Genomic DNA, 9,747 nt, shown 5'->3' with positions numbered 1-9,747 from the left:
GCAAGAGACAGGTGGCTCTCAGAAGGCAGTGGTCAGAGAAGAACACTGGCGTCATGTCAGTGGACCTGACTGTGAGGGGCTCTGACAGGAAGAGGAAGTCGATCCAGGAGCGGGCTGAGCCGTCCGATCGTGTCCAGGTGGCCTGTGGCTGTGCTCCACCTGTGGGAGTGCCAAAGGCGTCGTGCAGCTTGGCTGTCTTCACCGTTTCCCTCAGGAGTCTGGAGGTACTGTCCAGCCTGCCGTCGGCACTGCCGGATCCTCCAGCCGCATCAATGGTGCAGTTGAAGTCTCCGGCCAGAACGACCGGCTGGGACGTCACCAGCAGCTGTGGGAGCTGCTCGAAGACGGCCAGCCGCTCTCTCCGCACGGGGGAGGCGTACACGTTGATCAGCCAGAGCGGAGTGCCCCGGTATTTGACGTCTGCTACCAGGAGGCGCCCCGCAACCACCTCTTTAACTTGGGTGATTGAGAAGCTGCCTCCCCGTAGCAGAATCCCCAGGCCGGAAGCGCGACAATCGTTGCCCGCCCCCCCCCGACCGCACAGACAAACCTTTGGTCCACCACCGTGACCACCTCGAGTAGTTACGGAGGTGTGGTAGTCCGCACTCCTGGAGGAAGGTCACGTCGGCCTTTACAGTGTCCAGGTACTGGAGCATGCTGACGCATCGCCCAGTACTCTTCAAACTGCGCACGTTCAAGCACGCCAATTTAAGGTCTGCCATCATTGTAAGTCCTTTATTTCGGCTGCTCTCCATCCTCACCCTTGCAGTCCTGAGCCTTCATGCCCACCGCCTTTGTGAAGTTTTCCACCTCCTGTGGGCTCAGGTACTGCAGGTCATACTCCCCCAGGTGTGGCAGTTCTGGTTCTGAGCCTGGGGGGTTGTTGACTTCCTGGGCTGCTGGGTGCCGGCTGTGGCGCTGCTCCCGGATTCCCGGAGCTGTGTGTCTCTGCTGCTCTCCGCCTCCTGTACTCAGGGGGTGGCCAGCAGACCTTCTCCCCTCTCTCTCCTCCTTTCCGCCTGTTCTGCCAGCTGCTTCTTCTGCTGGGGCTGCTGGCCTCCCCCAACTCCTTCCTCCTCTGAAGAGGACAGGGTACCGGAGGCTGTGTGGTTCCCTGCCCTTTTCTTGTGTTCCTCCGCCTTCTGTCGTTTGGTTACCGCCTTTTGGGTCTTTTTGCGTTTGGCCACGACGCTCCATCCGATTTCTGCCCGGCTCTCCCCACCTCCATGGACTCCTCCTCGTCGTTTGGCCAGTCCTGGAGGGTCTGCAGGGGGGTGCCGGGCCTTGGGGTGCTTGCACCTTCCTCCCTGGTGTCATCGTCCGTCTTGTCGGGTGCCTCGTCTGCAGCGCTGGCGGGTACGTCCAAACCTGCTGGGGCCCTTTCCGTGCCAGCACCTCCCCCGGTCGCCTGTGCATAGGTGCCCCCACGTCTTGGGCAGGCTGTGTACAGGTGGCCAGCCTGTCCGCAGAGGTTGAAGGACTTGGCCTGCGTGCAGTCTTTGGTCAGGTGGCCCTCGGTTTTACAGTTCTTGCACATCACCACCCTGAACTGGGCTGCGATGTGCCCCCCCTTGCCGCAGTTTCGGCACACCCTGGGTTGCCCCGCGTACACCATGAAGCCTCGGTTCCCTCCGGTGGCGAAAACCGAGGGGGGGGCTGGATGACCTCGCTGTTGGAGTCCACCCTCAGCTTCACCTTAACCTGCCGCTTGCTGGTCTAGATCCCCAGTCCGTCCTTCACGTCAGCTGGAGTTCCTACGCCCTCCACATACCGAGCAAGGAATGGAAGGACATCCACCACTGGCACGTACAGGTTAAACATCTGGACTGTGATTGTCCATTCCTGCCGGGTGGCTGTTGCAAAGAGGGCCTGTGCTTTCAGCAGCGACAGCGGCGCCTCTCTCCCCTTCAGCTGAAGCTGCTGGTACAGCTTCTGCCACCCTGCAGCCTGCCGGAAAGTGACATCGGAGAAACCTGCGAAATCCTGGACGCAGTAGATGTCCTCGGGCGTAAATCCACAGCATTCCATCAAGACCTTCCGGATGAAGGTCTCTTGGGTGAAGCCGGTGCCCCCGTTCCGGTCTCGCACTGTCAGCCTGCCAGTGTTCTTGATTCCCGGACCTCGAGCCGATGCGCTGGTCTCTGCCGCCATCTTCCTCACCGCTTTCGTCGCTGGTATGGGGTGTTAGATTGGAAGCCAATCAGCATTAGGATCCACCCATGCGTCAGCGCGAAATCTTCTCCTCCGCCTTCCGATCTGATAAGAACAGACACTACACTTGATCTGAGCCAAAAGGCCGAGAAGCGATACATACAGCAGGCATCGAGACTCTTTTGGTGGAAAAGGTCTGCTAGCCCAATGTGGGCTCGATATTTATTTGCTAAACACAAAGGGCAATTCCTATTTACAAAGTATAGACAATGCATAGACAATGCTTTCTTTTGAAGCTACATACAAAACATCACACCTTCTGACTTCACCCTTTCCTCCTGACGCCCGCATGTCTGGGTTGGTATTCACAGCCTTTAGGAATGCAAGTTAAATCCACAATACATTTATTTGGTATTTTATGTGCTAACATAGAAGACAATTCATACTTATAAAGTATAGATAATACTGTCTTCGAAACTACATCTGGTCAAACTACGGCGTCAGCAGCATCTGGTATTCACAGCTTTTAGGAAATGCATTGTTATGAACTCAATCCACAGTACTTTGTTAAACAGAAGACCGGTGGCCAAAGTCACTTAAGTGTAAATGAATCATCTACCCAAAATCTGTCTAACAAGGTCACCCCTCATTCTTCTGAATTCTAGTAAGTACCAGCCCAGAGCCAACAAACACTCTTTATATCACAAGCCACTCAATTTTGGAGTTATTTTCATGAACCTCCTTAGAACCCTCTTCAGTTTCAGCACATTCTTTCTAGAATAAAGTGCTCCAAACTGCTTACAGTACTCCAAGTGAGGCCTCACCAGAGCTTTATAAAGTCTCAACGTTACATCCTTGCTTTTACTGTATATTCTAGTCCTCTTGAAATGCATGCCAACATTGCATTTGCCTTCCTCGCCACAGACTCAACCTTCAAATTAACATTTAGGGAATCCTGCACAGGGTCTTCCAAGTCCCATTTGCCTCAGTTTTTTTTTGCAGTTTCTCCCTCATTTAAAAAAAATAGTCAATGCTTTCATTTCTTCTACCAAGGTGCATGACCATACACTTTCTGACAATGTATTCCATCTCCCATTTCTTTGGCATTCTCCTAATTTGCCTAAGTCCTTCTGTAGCCTCTCTACTTCCTCAAAACTGCCTGCCCCTCCACCTTTTCTCATACCATCTGCAGAACTTCCAACAATGCCATCAATTCCATCATCATAATTATTGACATATAGCGTAAAATCGGTCCCAACGCAGACCACTGTGGAGCACTACTAGACACTGGCAGCCATCTAGAAAAGGTTCCCTTTATTCCCAATATTTCCCTTTGCCAATCAGCAACAGCTTTATTCATGCCAGAATCTTTCCTGCAATGCCATGGGCCCATAGCTTGTTAAGCAGCCTCATGTTGGCACCTTGTCAAATGCCTTATGAAAATCCAAGTACACAACATCAACTGATTCTCCTTTGTCTCTCCTGCTTGTTATTTCTTCAAAGAATTCTAACAGATTTGTCAGGGAAGATTTTTCCTTGAGGAAACCGTGCTGACTATGGCCTATTTTATCATATACCTCCAAGTACCCTGAGACCTCATCCTTAATGATCGACGCCAATGTTTTCCCGACCACTGAGGTCAGACGAATAGTTTGACTTATAGTCTGGCCTATAGTTTTCTTTCTTCTGCCACGCTCCCTTCTTGAAGAGTGGACAAACATTGCAATTTTCCAGTCTTCCGGAGCCATTCCAGACTGTAGTGATTCTTGAAAGATCATTATTAATGCCTCCACAATCTCTTCAGTCACTTCATATTCCATCTTTACCTTCTTAATGACTTTTTAGTTGCCTTCTGGTTTTTAAAAGCTTTCCAATCCTTTAACTTCCGACTAATTTTTGCTCTGTTATATGACTTCGCCTTGGCTTTTATGTTGGCTGTCATCACATTAGCTTGGAACAATTCCAGAATCTGTAGAATTTTGAAAATTATTACCAGAGCATCTACAGTCTCTTTCAAAAATCTGCAGTGTAGATTTTTGGATCCTTGGGATTTGTCAGCATTCAGACCCAGAAGCTTCTCTGGTACTTATTTACCCCTCATATCTGTTTCTTCAGATTCTTATTCTCACTGGACCCTTTGTTCTCTGGTGTTTCTTTCTATTTTTAGCCATTTTCTGTGAAGACACAAACATTATTTGTTTCACTTCATTTTCCATTTCATTGTTCCCCATTATAAATTCTCCAGTGTTTGTCTATAAAGCACTCACATTTGCTCTCGCTAGCTTTTTACCGTTTGCACATTGAGATGAGATGTGTTTTATGCTACTTCTCATTTTCCTCTCTTATTTTATTTTCCCTTTATCAAGTTTTTGACCTTCCTTTGCTAACTTCCAAACTATTCCCAGTCATCAGGCTTCCTGGTACTTCAGACATTATAAGCCTGCTACTTGGAGTTAATATAGTTTTTTATTTTCTCTTTTGACCATGCGCAGACAATTCTCTGACGTTCAATGTCGTTTCCCGATCAACCACAACCATTTTGCCCCTCATCGCTTCCATGTTGCGTTTTCTTGGATTTAAAACCCTACTTTCAGATCGACTACATACTTTAAAACTTAATGTAAATTTCTGTCATAATAATGGTCACTATTCCCTAAATGCCCCATTGCGATTAACTCTCTCTCTCGCTCAACCAGGTAACAACCCCCTATCCAGAAACGAGAAAGTCTTTGTATTCAAAATATAATAGGGAACTCCCGCTGTGCATTTCATATAGCAATTTGTGTACCCAAAATGATTTTGCAATCTGTACTGGGTACTTAATGTGGCTGTGTGTTTTGCTGTCTTTAATCGCAGCTTTCGGGAAATGCAATGATTACATCTCTTTCCAACAATGAATGATGTGACTTACAGTTAGTCGTGCCACGTGGACTCATGCAATTGTCACGGAGCTGATTCCCCGCCTTGCTTTGCTTTGTGCGGTATCGACACAGAGAGGGGAGAGAAGAAAGGACTATTGCCAATGCTCAACAACTGAACGCGGTGTAACCGAGGTTACTGACCACCAGCCGTAGGCCACTTCCTATCTCTTGTGAGCCGCCTCCCCCCAAAAGTAATCACGGATATTTCAGCGTAAAGCTGTGTTTCTTGTCGAATGGGTTTTGTTAAGGTTTTCTCAGCGCCGTGCTGGTGTTGTACTGCGATGTTGCTGAGAGGGCGCTGCTGCATTTTGTTACTGCTTCTCCCCGTGCGCTATTCTCCAATTCCTCAGGATTTTTTTTGTAAATCAGAAAATGCAATTTCTCCATTTCATTTCGAACTCTGAGCATTAAATACCCTCCTGCAGCATTTGGCTACAGCCAGTGGGTTTAGTGGCTACAGTCAGGTGGGTTTAAACTATCAAGCTGCAAAGAATGGGGAATTGCCAGAAGGCACAAATTCTGACCTGCACTCCCTCCGTGCTCATTCTCTTTGTTCCTAGTCCCGGAACACATCGCGACTACTCCCCTGAAAACTACATAATAGCGCGATGGTTCTCACTCTTGTTTCAATGTTGGCCTTTGTGAAATGCAAAATAGAAAATCAGCCACGGTAGCAATTGTGTACACGAGGTCATTGCAAGAATTTTCGGGGTAGCATTTAGAGCAACGGGCACAAAGTTTCTCACGGGGACCATAAAATAAAATTCATCTGAAATACAGAAGCAGGTTGTCGCCGCGGTCCTGCCTTCAAAAGATCGGTTAACTGGGTAATAGGTCACATTACGGACGGGGGAATAGTACAGAAGCTGAAGCGATTAGTGGGACTCCTTTGCGCGCGAGCATACACCTCTATTTGCATTCTTTTGATGAGGGAACAGGCAGATGGCTTCGACCGAGCGCTACAAATAGCCGCCAAAGAATCCTGTCTTGAATGAAAAAAAACCTTCCCCGCCGGAAAAAAAGTCTTATTATCTGATATTAATAACATGCACATCTTTTTGAGGAAGACACTTCATACAAATATCGCGAAGTTTAGACACTCGTGATGACACGGCTTTTATGGCACAAGAACAAACTTTGACCTCGACAGCCACATCTCGATGCCCCACAGCCTCTCCATTCCTCTCTCTCTCAATCACTCACTCTCTCTCCCTCCCTCCCTCCCTCTCGCTCTCTCCCCTCTCTCTCCTCTTCCTCCATTCACTCTCCTCTCGCCTCTCCACACAACCTCTGTGCTTGCATATCTTTGTAAGTACATTTATGTTGGTCATCTCATCCCTTGTGGGGGTAGAATTTCAAACCTTATCAAATAGTTATAGGCCAAAACTCCGGGTCCGTTCCGCAAGCGGAAGCAGGTATAGTTTAATCAGATCAGCGTTAAGCACTAACGCAATGTGAGGCCGTGAAAGTCACTTTTTACACTAAACTATTTTTCTGATTAAATACTTGACAAATGACGACGCTTTGGCGAAAATTAAGAAACTGAAAGTGTGATGATGCAGCCTAAAAGTGAAGAAGGGAATCTTTTAACCTTTTGTTAGAGTTGTCTTTAGTGGTATACTTGGTATACTGTATTATCTATAGGCAGATGAGATATGAAAAGTGGACGTCGAGACGTGTTCAGATCCACAGCTTTTGGATGTTCTAGTGTCGGACATTAGTAGGTCAGGCTTCAATATTCATACACGTTGACTTTTAGACCCGGAGGCGGGATCTGCGAGAATGATGTGTCAACCCTCTCAATAATCTTCGGTTGTTTTGTTTAATCTTTAATCCAGCAACACTTTAGAAGGGTGCATGAACGATGCGATGCGACCTGTAAAATGAGTAAAGGGATTCATAACAAACTGTTTCGCTGATTTCAAGAGGTTGACAGACTTAAACTATTGGTCGTCGTGACATAAAGGCATGCAATCGCTGGTGAACCCCAAAGTATACAAAACGCTAGTTCATAGTACACCGACCGTAAGACCTTAAGATATAAAATCAGATTAGGCCATTTGGCCCATCGAATCTGTTCCGCCACTTCATTATGGCTAATCCATTTTCTTCTCAGCCCCAATCTCCTGTATTCTCCCCATATCCCTTCATGTCCTAACTATTCAATAATCCATCAACCTCTGCCTTAAATATATCCAATGATTTGGCCTCCATGGCCGCCGGTGGCAACGAACTCCACAGATTCGTCACACTCTGGCTAAAGAAATTTCTCCTTATCTCCATTCTAAATGGACGTCCCTCTATTCTGAGGCTGTGTACTCTGGTCTTAGACTCCCCACCATAGGAAACATTCGCCCTTCATCCACTTTACCGAGGCCTTTCAACATTCAGTAGCTTTTAATGAGACTCCCCCCCCCCCCACCAACACCACCATTCTTCTGAATTCTAGTGAGTACCGGCCCAGAGCCATCAAACGTTTAGCATATGCTAAGCCTTTCAAACCCGTAATCTTTTTCGTGAGTCTCTTTTGAACCCTTTCCAATGTCAGCATATCCTTTCTTAGATAAGGGGCCTAAAAGTGCTTACAATTATCCAAATGAGGTCTCATCAGCGCCTTCTAAAGCCTCAATATTACATCCCTGCTTTGATATTCTAGCCCTCTCGAAATGAATGCTAACTTCGAATTTGTCTTCCTCACCACCGACTCAACTTGCAAATTAACCTTTAAGGAATCCCACACGAAGACTCCTAAGTCCCTTTGCATCTCAGATTTATGAATTTTCTCGCCATTTAGAATTAAGTCTAGGTTTTTAAATTTTGTTTTACCAAAGTGCATGACCATACACTTCCCGACACGGTATTCCATCTGCCACCTCTTTGCCCATTCTCCTAATCTGTCTAAGTCCTTCTATAGCCTCTTTGCTTCCCCAGCACTACCTGTCCCTCCACCTATCATCGTATCGTCCGCAAATTCGGTCACAAAGCCATCAGCTTCATCATCCAAATTATTGATACCGTCGTAGACGGCGCAGAGTTACCTGGCGGCCTGACTTGGAATGAAGGAGACATACAAATTTCATGCATAGCCTAACTGGTAAAGAGAAGGATTTTCCCCCCTATAAAACATGAAAATGCGAAGCAAATTCCAGGACGGTGTGATTGATTTATGCCATTTTTTAAAACGGAATTTATAGCTGACAACCGAGTCATAAATTATAAAGGAAAGTTTCTCTATTCAAGTTTGTATGGTCTGAAGCAACACACATCAAAGTTGCTGGTGACAGGCAGCATCTCAAGGGGGAGGTACAGTCGACGTTTCAGGCCGAGACCCTTCGAAGGGTCTCGACCTGAAACGTCGACTGTACCTCCTCCTAGAGATGCTGCCTGGCCTGCTGCGTTCACCAGCAACTTTGATGTGTGTTGCTTGAATTTCCAGCATCTGCAGAATTCCTCGTGTTGTAGTATGGTCTGAAGATATCTCTCAATATCCCATTCAATTAAGAGATGCAATTAATGTTGTTTAATAGGTAAGTGTCACCACCAATTGGTTACAGTAAGAACTCCCAAACAATATTTCTGCTGAAAGACTAGTTCAAGTTCTTTTTTATTAATCGAGGGAGAAATAGCCCACTTCAAATCCCCTACTGTCAAGGAATTACCTTTGAATTCAATCAACCCTTCGTTCCGATCTCCGTGCATAACATCTTAAAACATTGAAGGGTTACATTTTCTCACAAGGCATGGTGAACAGTTCACCAGAGCCCTCCGAGAAAACCAATGAAATATTGCTTTGCTCAGAACCTTCATTTACTAACACGAAAAGTTGCACTCTGCTGTAATAAGTGTTGTCTTTCGTGCTGGATTTAAGGTGAAACAAACCAGCTCTTTCTCCACTCCAAATGAGGCTGCTTCTGTTTTCCCCACTGAGCTGTTCATCCTATGTTGCAGATGTTTTGCTCTTTAATGATCTGCTTCTGACTAATTAAAATCTTAAAGGCGAACCCAGTCGGAAAATGCTCACAGCTCACAGTGCAAACCTACCATGGTGAAAAGACGGCGGAGCCACCTCCCCCCGCTACACCGTAACACTGGGAGAGATGAGAGGACAGTCAGTAGGAAACGGGGAATAGACTCTGTGACGAAGAGGGATACCCATTCCCTCTAAAAAAGAGATGTTGAGGAGGACATAGGATGCCATTAACAAGTTGACACATGAGGATGCATATTAACTAAGGATACAGGTGCAGCATGATTCGGACTACATCTTAAAGTTAGTAGTGCCCATTAAAGCTTATGACTGAGAGTGAAACCATATTTCTTTCAAAAGGAACGTAATTAAGGAAACATTAAAACAGTGCCCAACTAGCTTTCGTATGATACAAGCAATCACCAGCATCATTGGCTGTAGATAGCCGGAAAATTACTGAACCTATTCATAATGTAATGCAATGTGCATTTTAGTTGTTCACCTGGTCGGAAGTTAATTTCATCTTAGTGACATTAGTGACTCTGTTTCTTTTTTATTTCACGTTTCTGTCAGCCAATGGCATACTTGGTTTAAGCAAGGTCGCTAAGGAACCCACCACCCATTAAAATCATACTTTTTGCAATATTTGACTTCAGCGAGCTTAAGTTTAAAAAATATATATATTTCACCATTTAGGTAGATGATTCT

The 9,747-nt window shown here is 46.2% G+C and overlaps 1 pseudogene; it reads right to left on the bottom strand.

The window, feature by feature from the left end:
- Window positions 1–2,176: 2,176 nt before the first annotated feature.
- Window positions 2,177–2,308, bottom strand: LOC134348804 (U2 spliceosomal RNA; annotated as a pseudogene).
- Window positions 2,309–9,747: the final 7,439 nt, after the last annotated feature.

The sequence above is a fragment of the Mobula hypostoma genome, chromosome 6, assembly GCF_963921235.1.
Source record: "Mobula hypostoma chromosome 6, sMobHyp1.1, whole genome shotgun sequence".
NCBI classification, from domain to species: Eukaryota; Metazoa; Chordata; class Chondrichthyes; order Myliobatiformes; family Myliobatidae; genus Mobula; species Mobula hypostoma.
This window is presented reverse-complemented; position numbering and strand designations above follow the sequence as displayed.